The 20,272-nt window shown below is 36.9% G+C and overlaps 1 protein-coding gene across 5 annotated transcripts in view; it reads right to left on the bottom strand.

Moving 5' to 3' along the window:
- PARD3B (par-3 family cell polarity regulator beta) overlaps positions 1 to 20,272 on the bottom strand; it is a 1,167,593-nt gene that overhangs the window by 813,088 nt on the left and 334,233 nt on the right. The gene's annotated exons all lie outside the window — the stretch shown is intronic.

The following is a 20,272-nucleotide window of genomic DNA, read 5'->3' as shown; positions in this document are numbered from 1 at the left end:
TTCTGAAAGATATTTTAAAGATAATACCTTTTCTTTAAAATAAGAATAACAGAGTTTCTCTCACAGGACTTTCATAAGGATGAACCAAAACACGAAACATGTACCATGGCCAGGATAAATGGTGTTCAATAAATATTAGTTCTCTTAAAAAAAAAAGTATGCACACAATCAATTGCTTTATGTTTATAAAGAGAAATGTGCTTATATCAGAAGGAAAATTTCTGTTCTGCTTACAGCTTAATTATATCTTTGGAGAAAAAAATACAGAAAAGTTAAGGCAAAAAATCCCACCCTATTGGTTACAAAGCCACAATTCTATTTACCAAGTATTCAAATAATGTAGCTTTCTTTTTACTTATCCTTACTCAAGTGGGTCTGCTCCATCTATTTCAACAGCTGCATTTCAAACTTGCAGACATCATCTATTCCTATTTTTCACCTCAACTGCCCTTGTCTATTAGCAGTAACCTCACTTGCAGTGGTCCTCTACGATTATCTCCTATGTGCTAATACTCAAGGTTGAGAAGTTTCACTTTAAGCCTAAAAGAAGTGAAGACTTAGCTACTACTTTGTATTTATTCCCACAAAGAAAATGCAGTGCATGTATCTCAAGGCAGAAAATACATCAATGATGGAAAATTAAACAGAGAACGACAATTTAGGTCTCAACAGCATTCTGGAACACAGAACATTAACACAGTTACCACTGGAGACATTTAAGTGTTGGTGAGGATGATGAGAAGGAGGAGGAGGAGACAGTGATGAGGGTGTTAATTTCTACCACTTCCTGGATTCTTATTATGTGTGAATTATATGGATCTTCTCAGATACTTGCTTTGTAAAGTATTTAACCAAAATGGAGCAAAGAGATTATAGAAAGTTGAGGTATAGAAAGATTCGGTAACTTGTTCAAAGCTACATAGTTCTAATATTTGGCAAATCCAGGATTTAAAACCAGTTTCCAATTGATTTCAAAATCCATATTTTCCCCACTACTTCACAATGTCAACATAGTAAACAGTCAATGAGAACAACACCGGTAATTAAACAACCACGAGGAAACTTATTTTTATTAGCATTTCCAGAGATACTGAGAAAAAAAATGTAAATTCTCATTTACATGATAGTCCAACCAGGAGAAAATTAAGACTAGGACTACAGGGTGTCTTTACAAAAGCAATGGAAACTCATTTCCTTCATAGAAAAGCCTCATCTCTTATTCCCCACAAAGGTGTGCAAAGAATGAGGTTGAAATAATTCCCCCAAATTCCACCAGGACTTCCTAACTCATCCTGAATAATGTTTACAGTACTAAAAGTTAACTCTCTGAGGTTCTATCATAGCAGTTTTGAATTTTTGGAGATTCACAATCATCTGATTTCCCTCAAAAGTATTCTAAGTCAGTGACTGGGAGGAAGACCACAATTCTGCAGTTTTAATAAGCTTGCAGATGATGTCATGCTGTCCACAAGCCACATTTTGAATAGAAAAATTCTAAACCTAAGTCATAACATTGAAAGACCTACAGCAGGACCCCTACTTTGAAGTCCACAGAATCAACTAGTAGTCTTCAAAATGAATGTTTTGTCAGACTCTGGCTACCAACACACTAAGTAATCCTTTGTGAGGCATGAAGAAAGAGAGGGAAATAAAAGACATGATCTACAAATAAAGATTTTTGTAAAATCAGCCATCTTCCAAAAAATCAGTCAATCCAGTGGTAAAGTGTTGCTATTTCTAGACTACACAATATTACGCTAAATCTTAGAAGGATTATAAAATAATGATCAGGTTGTTGTCCTCATGGAAAATACAATCTAGAAGAAAGGTTTAGAGTGATTTAACACTAAATCCAATGATAATAACTCTGGGTACAATGGGATGAAAGTACAGACTGGTAACAAAAGATTTCTCAGTGGATTCTCACTTCCAGGAAACAGAGGAATGGGACAGGTTTTTAAACATGGGAAAATTAACAAAATTGCTTTTGTTGAATATGCAAAGTTTGGAAATTAAAATCAACCCCAGCCATTGTGTTCCGAAGGTAGTGAAAGTTATTCACAGCTTTGTGCTTCAGTGCAAGTGAGAGCTTGTTCCACCCCTTGCTGAAATAAAAAGCATGCATGTATATCCAAGTATACTTAAGAAGGTGTTTTTACTGCCTGATAGTAGAATGTGTCCCCGACAAGCTCTATCAGCTATCTACTAGGCCCTTTAAAAAATGACAGCCACAGTACAATACCAATCTTGGTGCCTGGGTCTAACTTTGCCCCTCCTACAATACTCAAGATTTAAGACGGTGCAAAAGCACACCTTTATCACCTTGGGAGAAGAGGACTGATGCCTAGCTAGCAACTGATGACTACTCACAGGATCAGTAATCTGGGCTCTTTATTACAAACTCATTCTCTTCCTGAACAACCCCCTCCACCACCACTACCCCAGACTAAGATCCCATGTCAACTACACATGTGGCCTCAGATCTTCTTCCATCACCCTGGCCTGGTATCCACCAGAAATTTGCCTTTGAAAGATGCCCAGTTAGCATGAGCATGTCACTGCTGGGGACTGTCTACCAAATCCAAGAGATGTTATTTTTCAGGTTGAGATATACAAGTTAAAATAAATCATTTCCCCAGCCACTGAAAATGATAATATTGAGTAATCTATGACTAAAAGGAAGAAAGAAAAAAAAAAAGCTTAAATCCCCCTAGTTGTTTTTAAATTTTATTAAGCAAAATTCCAGGCTAGGTTGCATTATCAATATAAGCTGAAGCTATACATAAAATAAACATCATTCTGAAGAAATAACTGCCAGTTAAAGGTTTACCAACTTATAAATGTTGAACTCTGTTAATCTACTTTGTATTCAACCAAAAAAAAATGTATTATATGCATTCAATTACCATAGACACAGATTACAAAACAATAGAAAGAAAAATTAAGTAACTAAAGAGAATGTCTAATAGGGTCAACTTTTTCTAAAGCAGACCTCAAGAAAAATACTTGCCTCTATTAACTATGAGGGAAACATGAATTGTTTTCAGTAGTGTGAAATTATTTTGTCAAGATGGAAGAAATTTCATAGAAATTTTCTAACCTCACACAACAGGTAATTCCAAATGATTTTGTTTCCAAGGCTTCTCTGGCTTGTTTTTTTTTTTCTTAATGAAATATGATAAAATATTAATTCAAGATGCCAAGAGACATACACAAACAGAAATACTTCAACACGTTTGTTCTAATATAATTGCAGGATGTTGGCTCCTCTCCTAGATAATTATTGCATTAGTTAGCAAGGCTTCCCTATAGGATCATGCAATTTTTTAAAGTAGTTAGACCAGATATCCTGTCCATGGGAAAGTCACTTATGTGCAGCCCCACATCAGCTGTACGTTTCTGGGAGATAACAAGGCTTTTGCCTACTCTGCTGTATTTCAAACCACTATGTATATGGACCTTGCAGGCAACCAGCCAAAGACAGAGATGGAGAACAGCTGATAATTTCAAGCTAAATGATGTTAAAGCCCAAACAACTCCTCCAACCTTTCTCAAAGAACATTGACAGTAAACCTTTTCTTTTTTCTTGGGCTCTGACAGCCCCCTTTGAAAACAGTGAGAAATATCCTTCAGAAATGGGGTCATTTTACAGAGCAATCTCTCACATATTGGAAGTTGGCAGTCTGGGAAAGAAAATCTGGGATCCGATCTATTCCTTTTGAGAAGCACAATCCAGGTACATCAAAGAAATGAATCCTTCAGAACAGCCACATCCTGTCTGATCAATATAAAAGGATGTTTTGCAATTTCACACTTAATAAAACAAAGTGAAAATAACCTCAACTTTATTTCTCACTAACATTCTACTAATCATCAGAGTCCATTTCAATCTAACTGTAGGCTGGCAGCTGGCTTCTGTCAGCCAGTCAATCAGGCAATGGCAAAAAGAATATGCTCAGTGATATCTAGACTCTGCTAACCTATTTCAGAATCAAGCTATGAGCTGTAAGTACAAAAATTGATTAGGCATAAGTAGGTATACAAACCAAACCACCTCCAACCAAACATTCAATTCCAAGACGTTTAATGCTGATAAGAGACAATCTCTGACAGCTTTACAAAAAACATGCCATGTTAGCTATCGAGAGTTATTTTAAAGAATCTTACTCTACCTACAACCCAGTCAGGCCTCTGGTTCCCAAGATTAAGCTCTGGCCTAGATTCCTATAAAGTATCTATTTCTACATTTGGTTTCCTCCATGCGTGTCACACTGCTGCAAAATCTAAGCAACCTTAGAGCTGACCACGGCATCACAGGACACACAGAGAGAAAGGTAATCTAACCGGTGTCACAGAACATGAGTTGGGAGGAGGATAAACCCCACACCCTGGTTACCTGTACTCATATCTATGAGTTTTCTGATGTGGAGTAGTTCATGCCTTCAAATCTCATTTTACTGTTTCAGAATCACAAATCCAAACAGCTGGAATACACCCTGAGAAGTTCTCCCACCTGAAACACTTAAAACCGTTGCTGTTTACTGGTTGTCCTGTCACAGTCCTTGCTTGGACTACTGTTGGAGACATAGAAACAGAATGTTTCAGAAACCATGCTCATCTACTAACGAGTTAATTTCTTTCACATTTGCAATTGAAAAAAAAGAAAGACAAACCAATGGTCACCATTACGGAAAGCTGCCAGAGATCATTTTTTCATGCACTTTTCCTACAGAACAACTGAATCAAACCATTCTGAAGTGATGACAATTACAGGAGTAAAACATGTATAGCATACATCTTTCCACATCCCAAATAGCTAAGGGCATCTAAAGCAGCCAACAATTACAGCTTTCTGCTTGAAGTACTGAACTTTTAGTAAAAAAAAAAAAAAAAAAGTCATTGTCAATCTTATAAAACTAAATAACGGCTGTATGCTTCATTTCTTTCTTCCTGCACAGCGTTCCTATAATTTACAATTTTCTAAAAAAAGACATCACTAATAATCACATACATTCCGTCAAAGCTAGCAATAAAAAGTTCTGCTCTTAATCCTGATGTACAGTAGAGCAGGACTTACTTCACAATAACCGTTGACGAGGTTCTTGAAATAACTGCATTCATATATAAACATATATGTGTGTGTGTGTATCAGTAAATGGGAAACATATACACACGTGTCATATACATAACAGAAGCGAAAAGGTACTTGGGTAATTTATTACCCTCAGCTAGGAAATGTGTGTCTTTAAGGAACATATATATGTTATTAATTGATTATGCTTTTATTCCAACTTATGGAGATACAATTGACAAAATATTGTACATATTTACAGCATACGTGGGGTGATTTGACGTCCCTATACATTATGAAACAATGATTACAATTGAGCTAATTAACCCACCCATCATCTCACCTCACATAGCTACCTTTTGGGGAGGTAGGGGAGGTGAGAATACATAAGCTCTACGCTCTTAGATTTCCAGGATACAGTACATTATTACTAACTACAACCCCATGTGCATACTGGATCCCCAGAACTTATTCATTTTATAACAGAAACTTTATACCCTTGAACCAATATCTCCCCATTTCCCAACCGCTCAGATCCTAGTAACCATCATCCCACCACCTGCTTCTGCAAGTCCGACTCTCTTATATTCTGCATGTGCTATCAAGCAATATTTGTCTGTGCCTGGCTTCCTTCACTTTGCATCATGCTTCAGATTCACCCACCTTGTCACTAGTGGCAGGATTTCCATCTTTTTTATGGACGAGTAATATCTCACTATGGCTAAAACACACGTGTGTGTATGCATGTGTGTGTGGCCAGTAGCTCACGTCCAACACTTTGCAATCCCATGGACTGTAGCCTGCCAGATCCCTTTGTCCATGGGATTTTCCCAGCAAGAATACTGGAGTGGATTGCCATTTCCTCCCCCAGGAAAGGACACACACACATGCACACACACAGCACACACATATATATGCATATATGTACACACACGTTTTCCTTATTCATCCATCAAGGGACAATCATGTTGTTTCATATCTTGACCACCATGAACAGTGCTGCAAAGAACAATGGAGTACAGATGGCTCCGAGATCCCGATTTCTTTCGGATAAATACTCAGAAGTGGGACCACGGGGCCCTATAGAAGCTCTATTTTTATTCTTTGAGGAACCTCCATTCTGTTTTCAATAATGACTGTACCAAATTACACGTCTACCAACAGGGCACAAGCCTTTCCCTTTCTCCACGCACTTGGCAACACCTCTTCTTAATAACAGCCATTCTAACAGGTATGATGTCATAACTTGTAGTTTAGATCTATATTTTCCTAATGCTCAGTGATATTGAGCAAAATTTTCAGGTATGTACTGGCCATTTGTATGTCTTCTTTGATTCAATCTATTCAGGTTCTTTGCCAATTATTTATTTATTTGCTATTGAGTTGTATGATTTATATATTTTATATATATTTTAGATACCAAATCCTTATGAGATAAATGCTTTGCAAATACTTTCCCCTATTCTGTAGGTTGTTTTTTTCATTTTGTTGACTAAAATGTTTATTCCTATAAAAATCTGCTATTCTCTTAGTTCAACATAAAATAAAAACATACATAACTATAAATAAGTGACAGAGGAAAATTGAGACTGTACTTAGGAAAAAACAGAGACTCAGGTTTAGATTAGATTGTATCTCTATGGTCTAAAACCATTCTTCTGATTTTTATGTTTAACCAATTTTTTTCTACAATATGGGATAGTAACATGTCAATTAGTGAAGTTTAATAAGAATTTAAAGAATTTATATAATTACACACCTACTTTTACTGCTTTGCCTAAGATCATTGCCACCTCCAATAAAATACTTTTCATTAAAAAAGGCAATTTCTTCAGTCCTTTGATGGGACATAATTAGCTTTTCTGACATATCAAAGCCACCTTGTAACACTAACTCTTTGGTGTAACACTGAAGCCAGGTGTGCTGTTACATGACTTTTTTCTTTACAGCACCAACAGAACTGTTGATGGATGCCTCTGTAGTTTAATATCTGACAGTAGGTGCAAGTAAATAACATTTTTATTTAAAAAACTATAATATATGGTGATAATGAAGAGCAGAGGCAGCTTTTTCATTTACAACCTGTCTATAAATTTTGGCAGGAAATTGAAACTAATTTAATATGTTCAGTCTAAGGAAGTTACTCAGTTCTGAGAACAGAGTCATAGTTTAATTTGTCTAACCAGAATTATTCTCTCTGAAATGAACAAAACAATGATGTGGAACACCTAACTGATGTTTCCAAACTGACACAAAGTATTTGGCTAGCAGAAACACAGAGTTCTCATGTATGCAAGTGTACCACAATTATTATCATTACTAAATAAATCTTTAGTTGCTGATCCTCACTACTTGCAAGCATTACTGGTGTTTTTCAGAAAGTCGTATAATAATCCCTCATAAAATATTGACATCTTTGGTGATATTCTTTGGTAGACTGACACAGATTTCATTTTTTAATTTATTTTCATTAAAAATTTTTTATACTTCACTTTAAATAGATACACCTTACAAAATTTCTACAGTGGAGTGTTTTCATTTACATAACCTCTATCTTTAAATGAAGGGCTTTCCAATCAAGACTTCAGACCGTGTTAAGGCAGTGTCCCCACCAGGTAAAATTTAATACCTTAACAGAATTTAAAATTTAATAAGTGGACTTGAGTGTTTGGAAGCAACCAGGCCTGGAGAGAGGGATCCTTGTAAACATAATGAAACATCTCCTGGAATAGAGACAGAGGTACATCTTGTTAAAAGACATCAAATTAAAAAGACAAAATGTGCCCCTTTCCTTGCATATTATCTGTCAGGTGTACATGTCTGCCAAGACCAAGGTAGCATGAGGTAACTGCCACTTACTTATGCTTTATAGAAAACCGAAATCCTTTAACTCAATGCAACAACCGTTTTGTCTATAAAATGTATCCTCAGTTATCTATTGGCTAATGGTAGAAAAAAAAATTGGTTTGCTCAGTAAAAGTGTACTGAGCTTTTAAGAAAATAAAAAAAAAATTGCATTTAAACTAGATGCACCAATAGATAGCTCCTACCAAGCCCTGAGTTGAGGCAAACAGAGCTCTTTAAGTAAATCTCCATATTACTGCACTTTGAAAACAAAGACTTAAGCCAAACTAAATACTTTTGAGCAATTATAGTCAATAACTATATACAGTCAATACTGTCCTTTTGTTCACCGCTCAACTAATAATCTAATGACTCAGGCAAGGATGGATACTGCTGTTTTCACAGGTCCAGGTCAACATCTCTCCACTGGCATCAGCTCTGAGTACAATTCGCTCTTCACCCTAGGTCCTCTATAAGCTTTGGGAAAGGCCAGCAAAGGAGTGGTTTCAGAAACTGAGGAAGGGCCCTGAAACGGCTTTTAAGAAATCCTACTCTTAGTAAACTAGTCCCCACAGGGACCCCAAAGGATTCTCCCCCTATAGTTGTTTCCCTTTCCTTGTTCAGCAGGGTCCTTAGTGAGCTATCAACAAACTAGTACGTGCTATAACGTTTTCAAGGCCTTCTTTTGAATCCTACCTTTAAAATTCTTAAAGCCCATTCCCTTTTTACATACCTACAAAGAGAAGTGATGAACTTTTAAAACACCCAAAATGGAATAAGAACTAGTCCGGGAATAAAAATGTCATCTGCGTATAAATCACAGGACAGAAAATGTTACAGCAGAAACACAGCCTTCCTTTCACTGTCCTCTTTCAAGACATCCAACCAAAATCCCTTACCTTGTAGTTCAACGAGGCCCCATGGACCTGCAGCACAGGCATCAGGGGAGAACTTGTCAGAAATGCGCAATTTCAGATCTAATAGAAACCTACCTAATCAGAACCTGCAACCTTAGGTGATGTGAACGACGTTCAAGTTCGAGAGCACTCCACCTAAAGATTTTCACAGGATGCTCTGCAAAGCGATTTGAAAGACAGACTAGAAAGAAATGTGCCATCTTCATGCTCAGTGTGGACAAAGCCAAGAGAGCTATTTACTAGGCCTTGGATAAAGAACATACAAAAATATAAAACATTTTACAATGCATAGATTGCAAGAGGGGAGGGACCTTGTACTTATACATGTGCAAAGTTTCTTTTTGAGAAATGAATAATTCTAAGATAAACTTTTGGTGATGGTTGGATAACTCTCTCTATATATATACTGAAAACTACTGAATAATGCAGTTTATTGGCGAAATTTATGTGGGATATGTAACGTCTCAGCAGAACTGTCAAAAACATAAACTAAACTTTTAAAATCATAAAAAGATCAAATAGCATTCATCGTAAAGGAAATATGAATTAAAAACACCACGATATATCACTTCATTTGAATAGTTAAGAAAAATGAAAAAACTATTGCATATCCATGCTGCTACTGCTGCTGCTAAGTCGCTTAAGTTGTGTCCGACTTTGTCCATCTCTGCAACCCCACAGACAGCAGCCCACCAGGCTACCCCGTCCCTGGGATTCTCCAGGCAAGAACACTGGAGTGGGTTGCCATTTCCTTCTCCAAGGCATGAAAGTGAAAAGTGAAAGTGAAGTTGCTCAGTCATGCCTGACTCTCAGCGACCCCATAGACTGCAGCCTACCAGGCTCCTCCGTCCGTGGGATTTTCCAGGCAAGAGTACTGGAGTGGGGTGCCACTGCCTTCTCTGCATATCCATACAATGGAATATTATTCTGCAATAGAAACGAATAAACCACTGATTCACACAACTATGGGCTTCCCTTGTGGCTCAGATGGTAAAGAATCACCTGTAATGCGGGACATCTGGGTTTGATCCCTGGGCTGGGAAGATGCCCTGGAGAAGGGAAAGGCTACCCACTCCAGTATTCTGGCCTGAAGAATTCTATGGACTGTATATTCCCTGGATTGCAAAGAGCCAGACATGACTGAGTGACTTTCACTTTCACACAACTATGAGACTGAGTTTCACAAACATTATGGAATGACAGAAGCCAAGCCCCAGAGGATAATTTTTTGTTGATATGAAGTTCTTGAACTAAGCAAGGGTGACGGAAATCACTGCTATGGTTGCCTCTGGGGATGGAGGGTTTTCACCAGAAAGAGGTACATGGCAAGGTATTCAAGTGATGGAAAAGTTCTACATTTTTATTTAAGTGATGGTTACACAGTGATTACATCTGGTAAAAAACATTGTTTATTTTTTAAAGTAGACCAAAGCTTACAGACACCCCAACAAAGAACACAGACTCTTGCTTATAAGTATATAGATGAATAATCCAGATTACATCATTAAAATGCGAATTAAAAATACACTGATATCCCACTACATAATCCTTAGAAGGGCCAAAATGTGGAACAATGACAAGAACAAATGCTACAGAGGATGTTTTTAAATCTCTGTCTTCTATTGTATGATAATTATACTACCTCCATATATTCTGGAGGCCCTTTACAACCCAGGAAATAAAAATATTGTAGCTGGGTCTCCCTTCTCCTTACCTCCAGTTTTGTAATGTTTTTTCCAGGTGAAATTTCTACTAATGGCTCTTTACTCTTTTTAAGCACCAAAACTTTTTTACTCTATATTTACTGTTTTTGTCCCTAAATTCTTCACAAGTGCTTACTTTCTGAAATAGAATGTACTTATTTCATCTCTTTCTATACAAAATTTTAATAATTAAGGGCTTAGAGTACCCTGATATAATGCAGGGCTATCTTGAGAGGTATTTGTGTTAGAGGAGGCTATTTATTATCTGCTCTATGTGAGAGCTCCTATGCTATTTGATTGGTTTTTATTCCTCTCTGCCTTATGTATTTCCTATTAGCCTATTTCTTCTTTCATTGCTAGCTGCCTAGTATCTTTCCTTTCTCTTACTTACCTTTAGAATCCTAACATGGACTTAGGTGTATTTTCTGCAAAGACATTCCACAATCCCTCCACCTGATGTCATTTCTAGTCATTCTCTCACAGAGCATCCTGGTTTTTATCCTTTCTTACCACATTATAATTATATACTCTTTTGGCTTTGTTTGATTTTTCTGGTTTGTTACTGTCTCCCGACTCAAGCAGGCCTCATCAGTGTCATTTAGCATTAAATACTAAGCAGCTTCAAGGGTGTCTGGCACAAAACATATACTTAAGAAAGTGCTGGGGGGTGGGTAGGGTATTTGGTTGGACAAATGAATAATGAATAGCTGGGGGAAGCAGGATTTGACAGATAACTGAGGCTAAATATCCCACTTCAGTAAGCTGGATGGTTGCAGACCAAGGGTGTAGGCCCTCTGAGCTAGAGCTCCCTCACTTGTTAAAAGGATGCTATGTCTTACTGTATCATGTATCACTGCTGTGAGGACTGAATAGGCTCCAAACCTTCTTTAGGGAAAGAGGCTAATAATAATGAAGCCCAGTCATTGTGTATAATGAACTAACCAGCAGGCCTTGAATAAGATTCTCAGCCTGTAAAAGACATGTTTTAGTGTAACCCTTTTAATGCATATTTTAGAAGCTCAGGTCTTTGAGATGTAAGATCTCTATCTATTAATCGACTTTATTATTTACTTATGATCTTATAGTAATGGTTATAATGTGCCTATTTATTGGTTATTTATCTAATAGGTAGCTACCTAGACTGACAAAATACTCCTAGTGCTTATTAAAGCCAAACCAAGAAAAACCCCTGTACCCCTCCCAGCCTTTTAGAAACTTTTTGAAACACGGTTTACTCTCTAGATCTAAAAAGCAAATAAAGACAACATATACAGGGAGAACAGAGTTTAGGAGATGCAATTCTCAGTAATAGACTTAGTCTACAAATGACTTAAAAAACAAGACAAAGAAAGTGCGGAGTTTAAGTAAGTATTTGCCAAATTAGGTAAATGAATGTCACACACACAATTATCCAAATATCTGAGTAGCACAGGGCTAGAGCCAACCCAATTAGAGAATAGCACAAAGAATTTATTACGATTAGCTTCTTTGAGTAAGCACATGGCCTTTAACAACTTCTGCCCTAACAGATATTAAGCGGCAAGACAGCAGCTGAGGCATATTCTTCAGGACTTAAACACACGGAATAACAAGTGGATACAACAGCACAGCCGGCCGCACAGAGAACTGAGAGCAAAATGAAACAACTACACACAAAACAGCAGCCTTTTTTTTTTTTTTTTTTTGGTCCAAAGCATTTTGTAGGCATGGGCAAGAGTCACTGATGAGACTTTGTAAACCAGCCTGCACACACAGAAACCCCCAAAGTCACTGATCACTAAATTCTAACTAAAACCTTTCAAGCGAAACCTCTCCTCTTTCTTGGTGAGATATTTTCGACACACTTATATAATTATATATACCTGTATTACATGTTGCATATATAATTACATCTCTCTCTATCAAACACATGTGCGTATAAAATTTGGCAGATGAGTTCTAAAACAATGGTTATAGGTTCCTTTATTCTTTACATCATTTTCTGTATTTTGTGGATTTCTCAGAGAGTTACACTCTTTTGGAAAAGAAAATCAAGGAATGTATTTTTATCACAAAACATTTAATCTGATTTTGAGCGTTAAAGGGTAGGTATATCTGAAACACATACATTTTTCTCTTTTTGTTTTAATGTTAGATTTTTTTTTTAACTGTTCAGTAATACTGGATTATTGGAGAACTGTGGGAATATCTATCCATTTTAATGACAGTGCTTTAAAAGTCTAGACTTTTCCTTCCACATTCTCTTCAAGAGTAAAGGGGCAATAGGCTTTAAAAACAGGCGTTGGCACTGATTATCCCAAGTAGACCTGAAGAGCCACTGGCCTGGCATTTACTAGAAAAGATCTCATAGCTCCATCTAGCTCCAAACTAGGGAATTCAGGGAATAATACAGAATTACATCTAACAGGACTACCTAAACATAAAAGGAAAGTCAGGAACAGTCAAAATGAACCTATTATGCAAGCACTGAGTTTATAAGTGCAGGAAGTGTGTCAGTTAACATTGATTAAAAAGAATATTCATTAGGTAATTGACAGTTGATTTTCTAAATAAAGAAATCATTCATAGCATTATTATTTACTTTTTAGCACTTCAGGTTTTAAAAATAGAACAGACAAATGAAAACGGATTAGAACTAAACTTTTGTTTCCTGTTGAAAATGCTCGCCTGTCTCATACATTGTTCAGTGTGTTCTGAATTCTGCCTTGAGATCAGGGAAACAAAGAGGAAGCTACTTCCAAAGTTAAAATTGAAGGATAAATCAGGATATGATGCAGAAATATGACATAATTAGTGTCTTCTAAAAAAAAAATCTAAACAATAGAATCTGTTTTGACTTGTTTATAGTCTACAATAAATCAAAAGGAAATTTACACAAAGTCTCCAAAAGAGGTTTATGTAAGAACATAATTACAATTTGCGAACAATCTGCAAATGACTCTTTCATACAAGAACACAAAAATAAGCAGTCAGTAAAATTAAAAAACAATTAATGAAAATCCAGATAGGAAAATGGCTTTGGTCCTAAAACTAAAGAAATACTGGGAATAACAATGGACTTGAAACAGAGAACTATCAAAGTAAATTCAAATTGAATCATACCACATCAAAACATATGGAGTTGGAGTTTGCATTTGATATTACACAATTAAACAGCAGCATAATTCCTTAATTGTGATATTTCTATAAAATGTTTTCAAATAGTTTCAACATTTTAATAATGGACAGGCAGTTTCACATTTCTCTAAATATCATTACTGAGAAGCTCAAACATAAAAATCCCTGAAACCAAAACAAACTGGCATTTAACCCAATTTGACTAGTCAGATGCCAAATAAAATATTCAAAAGACACAGAGGAAACATTCTGTATAATTCTGTACATTTCTTTCTTAACTTTAAAAACAAACTCAGTGTTCATTATTTTGGTCCCCTTGAAGTGCAACAACAAAATTTCCACGTTAATTTTATACAACATTATATATTAATAAAATAGTACATGCTGCTGCTGCTGCTAAGTCACCTCAGTCGTGTCCGACTCTATGAGACCCCACAGACAGCAGCCCACCAGGCTCCCCCGTCCCTGGGATTCTCCAGGCAAGAATACTGGAGTGGGTTGCTATTTCCTTCTCCAGTGCATGAAAGTGAAAAGTGAAAGTGAAGTCGCTCAGTCACGCCTGACTCTTAACGACCCCATGGACTGCAGCCTACCAGGCTCCTCTGTCCATGGGATTTTCCAGGCAAGAGTACTGGAGTGGGGTGCCATTGCCTTCTCCAAAAATAGTATATAATTGTTCATTATTCTTGCAAACTCAACATGAATGTATGTCTTCCAAATTTTAGGAATGTGATCAGGGGACCCTAACCAGCTAGGACAGGTCTGATCATAAAGCCCATATTAAATGGGTCAGAGCTTCCAGGTAAGTTCCTACTGGACTACTAACACAACCATGTAAACATCTAGACATATAATATGATGGGGATAATTATGATTTCCAGGCAAATCTTTTCCACTCTCCCCTAAGCTTTAATTCCATTGATGAACTTCTTAATGCTTAGCACATAAGCAAAATGAGCATTTGGTTAAAAAGAAAAAATATGGATTGATATATTTAATTTCACTTCTGAGTGGTAGCATATCTGCTGTAGTTGACTAGTTTTTCTGGTTCTGGTCAGTCCCTAAACTCACTCATTCATTTTAAATCTACTTTTTCAATCTATATTCTATGCTACTATCCAGGGTCACATTTTACCTCAAGGCCAGATTATTTTAGCAGTCTGCAAATTGGCTTTACCAAATTGCCAGTATCCTCATGCTCAGTTCCAACTGGCCCATATCTTCCTGGTTAATCCCAGTGTTCTTCAGAACTGATGTTTGTTCAACAATGTAAAAATTTTACCATTGCAACCTTGCAACACCCCGTCTTGTAAGCCTGGCATTCACGTTTCTCCCAGAGTAGCTTATCATCTCCCCATTGCTGCGCCTGTCCTTCAGCTTTGATTATCAACTCTGTCCTTGCTATGGCTGAATTGTATTCCTTACCTAGAATGGCTTTTTCACTTCTATTGACCAATCAAGACCCTCCCTGTCCATCAGACTCAATTCTTATTTCCATAATGACATTTTTCCATGATATCCCCACCCCAGCATATTGTCTCATTCTTCAAAACTCCCACAGCATTTCTCTGTATTACTCACCTGCCCGTAAATAAAAATATATAAGCCCTGTGACTTGAGGGTGTGGCTTCTCTTTCTTGCTGGAATACAGGCCTTTCAAGATAGACATCATAGGACTCAAGGGTAGTGTTTAGTAATGAGAAGCCCATAGTTTGGGGATATAAACAAACTGGTTGTGTGAATTTCATTTTCCTCATATGATGTGGAGACAAGGTTACCTGAATCTGTATGGGGAGGATTAAATCCAGTATACGCTAGAGCTTTATTTACAGCGTACCAGTCCCTTCCATTGCCTGCAGTGCCAAAACTTAGCAGGCCAACAGTCCTGACATTTGGTGGGTACCCTTAGAAACATTCAAATTAATTTTTTTTTTTTTAACTTCAGCAAGGGATACTCTGAGTTACAGTTACAGTAAGAGGTATTTGGTAGTTATCCAATTAATTGTCATGCTTAGCACTGTAGTTGGCTTGGAGCCTGACAGCATACTTAGTTTACTAGTTTCTCAAAGTAAGGGAACTTCTTCTGCCACCTCAGTGAAAGTGTTCATTTGAGGCCCTCAGAAAAGGGAACCAGAACAGCAGAGAGAGAGTAGAGCTATTCATGCAAAACAAAAGCCTCATTTTACTACTGTGCCCAGGTAGCTGTGGAAACTGCTAGGGAGGGTACAGCACTGACTTTTGCATCAACTCATATCAGCTGTAGCCCTGAGAGAAAATACCATGCTAACAACTGATGAAAAGAACAGAAAACAGAGAGCCAACTGGATATTATCCAACTATAGCCATTATGGAGAAAGGAGCATTTTGATATTTAAAGTTGAACTAAACATGAAAAATACCACATATGCCTCTTAAAAACTTAATTCCAAAAGACTTGAGGAGTAAAGGAAGGGAGCACAAAGATGTTAAAGGCAGAAAAAGACTGAATACCCACAGAGTTTTATCATTTCCAGTATCTTTGATTCCTGTAAAGAAAGATGTTAATCACCTCCATGTCTGAGTCCAGTGTTATAAGACTGAAGAAAAAGAATCATAGCCAACAAAAGCTGTCTACATTAAATGAACTTCATACTACATCAAAGAAGGCATGAAAATACTTTGTTTTCTTAGGTTTCTATGTATGCCAAAATACAGTTCTCTCTAAAGACAAATTCAACCAGGGCTCAATTTTATATTTGGCAAAAAAACAGAAATTACCCCTGACCTAACAATTTTTTTTTTGTTGACCTAGCTTTTTCTTTTATATGAAGGATGTTTAGGGGATTCTTTATCTTAGAAAGATCAGAAATAGAATTGTACCTTTAATTCAACATTTTTTCTAATTTTAGTTATGAATCACATCAAAATCTCTTAGGGTCAGCCAGGGGAGCCAATGAAGATTACTGGACCCCTCACAGAATTCTTAAATGAAAATCTTTTAACATGTTCCCCAAGTGGGTTTCCACCCATAAGTCTGGAAAACAATGAAATGAACCGAAAAGACAGCAAAAGACTCATTTCTAATCGTAGTATAGAGTACAAACAATCATATCATACAATGCCGCCTTGCTTTCACAAACCAAGCTTGATCAATGTAAAAAGCAGATAATTGGTTGAAATAAAAGTGTTTAAGAGGAAAACTATATCCACACAGCAGCAGCCTAAACAGTATGCATCACAGTGGCCATATACAGATAACATTTCATTCTGCCTTTCTAGTAGCGATTTTCACATTTTGTGCTCCGATTCTTTGCTGGTGGCTGTTAAACACGAACTGACAACCAGCAGTCACATCCTCTTTCCACCTAATCACCACAGAATGGAATTTTAACCATAAATGCAGGGTCTCAACCTGACCCAACTCAACACTGGCCCCATGTGACCCATTCTAACACAACAGATTAAGAAATTCTAAATTACCAATTCGGTATACTCCCTCTACATCCTGTCTAAATCCATAGTAATCATAATCCATAAAAATAGTAATAACTATTAAAATACTATTAAAAATCCATAGTAATAATAAATCCATAAAAATAAATAATCCAAAAAAGAAATCCATAGTAATAATAAAGTTCTATTAATACTAAATTCAATAATAGCACAAGCCCTCCTAGGAAGTTGTAAAAGCAACAACTTTGTTAGGGTATTTTAAAAGGAAAACTCAAATTCTTAGGACTTCGGGGTCTTCCTCATATGAAATGTAGTGGTGGGGGGAATATTGGACGATTTGATTTCTAAGGGTTTTCTAGATTTAAGTTCTATTTTTGAAGCATGATCATAGGTAATTTTTAAACCTTATATATTACATTCTTCTACCACATTATCATATTTTATAGGTACAAAGGGTTAATTTCAAAAATGTACAAGTGTACAAATACCAGAAAAACAAATAATCCAATCAAAAAGTGTGCAAAAGACCTAAACAGACATTTCTCCAAAGAAGACATTCAGATGGCTAATAAACACACGAAAAGATACTCAACATGGCTCATTATTAGAGAAATGCAAATCAAAACTACAATGAGATATCATCTCACACTGGGCAGAATGGCCATCATCAAAAAAAACCTACAAACAATAATGCTGGAGAGGGTGTGGAGAAAAGGGAACCCTCTTGCACTGTTGGTAGAATGCAAATTGATACAGCCACTATGGAAAACAGTTTGGAGATTCCGTAAAAAACTAGGAATAAAACCACCATATGACCCAGCAATCCCACTACTAGGCATATACCCTGACAAAACCAAAATTTAAAAAGACACATGTAAACCAATGTTCATTGCAGGTTTATTTATAATAGCTAGAACATGGAAGCAACCTAGATGGCCATTGACAGGTGAATGGATATATATATATGTATGTATGTGTGTGTGTGTGTGTGTGTGTATATATATCACACACATAGAATGGAGTATTACTCAGCCATAAAAAGGAACACATTTGAGTCAGCCACAATGAGGTGGATGAACCTAGAGCCTATTATACAGAGTGAAGTAAGTCAGAAAGAGAAAAACAAAGATTGCATACCAATGTACATATATGGAATCCAGAAAGATGGCCCTGATGAACCTATATGCAGAGCAGCAATGGAGACATACATGGAGAACAGACTTATGGACACAGCAGGGGTGGAAGAAGGAGAGAGTGGGAAATATGGAGAGAATACCATGAAAGCATACATTACCATATGTAAAATAGGTAGCCAACAGGAATTTGTTGTATGAGTCAGGGAACTCAAACTGGGGCTCAGTAACAACTTAGAGGGCTGGGATGGGGAGGAAAGTGGAGGGATGTTCAAGTGGGATGGGACATGGGTAAACCGATGGCTGATTCATGTTGATATTTGGTAGAAACCAGTGCAATACTGTAAAGCAATTATCATTCAATTAAAAATAGCAGTGTAATAAAGTCACTCAGTCATGTCTGACTCTTTGAGACCCCATGGACTGTAGCCTACCAGGCTCCTCCATCCATGGGATTTCCCAGGCAAGGGTACTGGAGTGGGTTGCCATTTCCTTCTCCAGGGGATCTTCCCAACCCAGGGATCGAACCCAGGTCTCCTGCATTGTAGGCAGATGCTTTTACCTTCTGAGCCACCAGGGAAGTCACTCAATTAAAAATAAGTAAACTTTAAAAAAGATTGTATACAAATTACTTCATCCCTAAAATCTCAGTTTTCCCATTTATAAAACAGACATCATAACAGTCCTAATACTAACCTAGTGGAATTATTGTGAAGGTTAAATAAAATGAAGGTCTTAAAGCATTGAGCACTATCTTTGGCTCACTGTATATACTCAATAAATAATTTCATATAAATAATTTCATATATAGTTTTAAATGTTTCCCAACAAAGTATGTCAGATTCACTGGCAACTAAGCACAGTCCCTTTGCTTTCATGAAGTCCAGTTGGGCCAGGACAATGGAGAGGGTTAATAAATAACTCACCAGAGTAGAGAGAGACTCAGCTGAATTCTTCATGTAACCCCATCACCACCCCTGGAGTGAGTGACATTTGGAGATGTGTTTTCTAAAATACACTTGCTTTTACCAGGATGAAACACACCTAGGATGTTTCCTCTCTGGGAGCACTCATGCCATCAAGGCCCAAAACAATCTCTCTAAGACCTATTCCACAAGAACGGTCTTGCCAGTCCGAGACAGTCCTTTCTTTCATATGCTTCTGATCATGGAGTGTCTGGGTTAGTCAGTTTCAACATCTCAAACACATCCAGTTTGCCTCATAGCATCAGTTAAAGATCAGCGGAACAGTGGTAGGATTTTCTTCTCCTCTCTTTTTTTCTAAACAACCAAATAACACCCATTCAAAACAGACACACGTCTGCTAAACACATGCCTGGAAACTGAAAGAAGCTAAGTGAAATGAAGTGGCAAAACGTATACAATGGTCAGGGATTTCTCATTACTATTATCAAATCTCACAATTAAAAAGTCAATAGGGGTATAATATTTATTCAGGGGACACAAAGCACATGGAACAATGCTCAAAGGTGCATTTTAAACACCTTCAAACACATTAAGGGAGCCAAAGTTATAAGACAATAAAAATACTATTACAGCCCATTAAGCATGTTGTAATGGTGCTTAGGGATGATGCAGTCATGCTTTGCAAAAAGTTATTTTCACCCTTCTCCCTGAGAGGAAATTCAGTGCAATCCAGATATTCTCAGACAGGAAGATATACAAACATTCCCAGATTACACAGAAAGGTATTCCACCACCAGTGCAGACCTCAAGCACTAATTTGAGTGTTGCGAGTGTGTAGAAGTATAATAAACTAGAAAGGAGGACAAACTGAAAAATGGCTTGTTTTTTGTTTTTTTCCTTTAAATGCTTAAGCCACTCCAATTTGTCAGGGTCAAAAATTGAAAATTAATTAGGTCAAAGGTTCAGCTTTTCAATATTTTGCATTTGTTTTTGAAAAATAAATATGTCCTTCACCACAACACTGTTTAACAAGGACAAACTTTTCAATAATAGATATAATAGTTCAAATGATGAACTGACTATTCATAGAGTAGTTTTCAATTTTTCTGTTTTCACCCTATATCCAACT

The sequence above is a fragment of the Ovis canadensis genome, chromosome 2 (genome assembly GCF_042477335.2).
Source record: "Ovis canadensis isolate MfBH-ARS-UI-01 breed Bighorn chromosome 2, ARS-UI_OviCan_v2, whole genome shotgun sequence".
NCBI classification, from domain to species: Eukaryota; Metazoa; Chordata; class Mammalia; order Artiodactyla; family Bovidae; genus Ovis; species Ovis canadensis.
The sequence above is the reverse complement of the archived record's forward strand: the minus strand, read 5'-3'. Positions and strand labels throughout refer to the sequence as shown.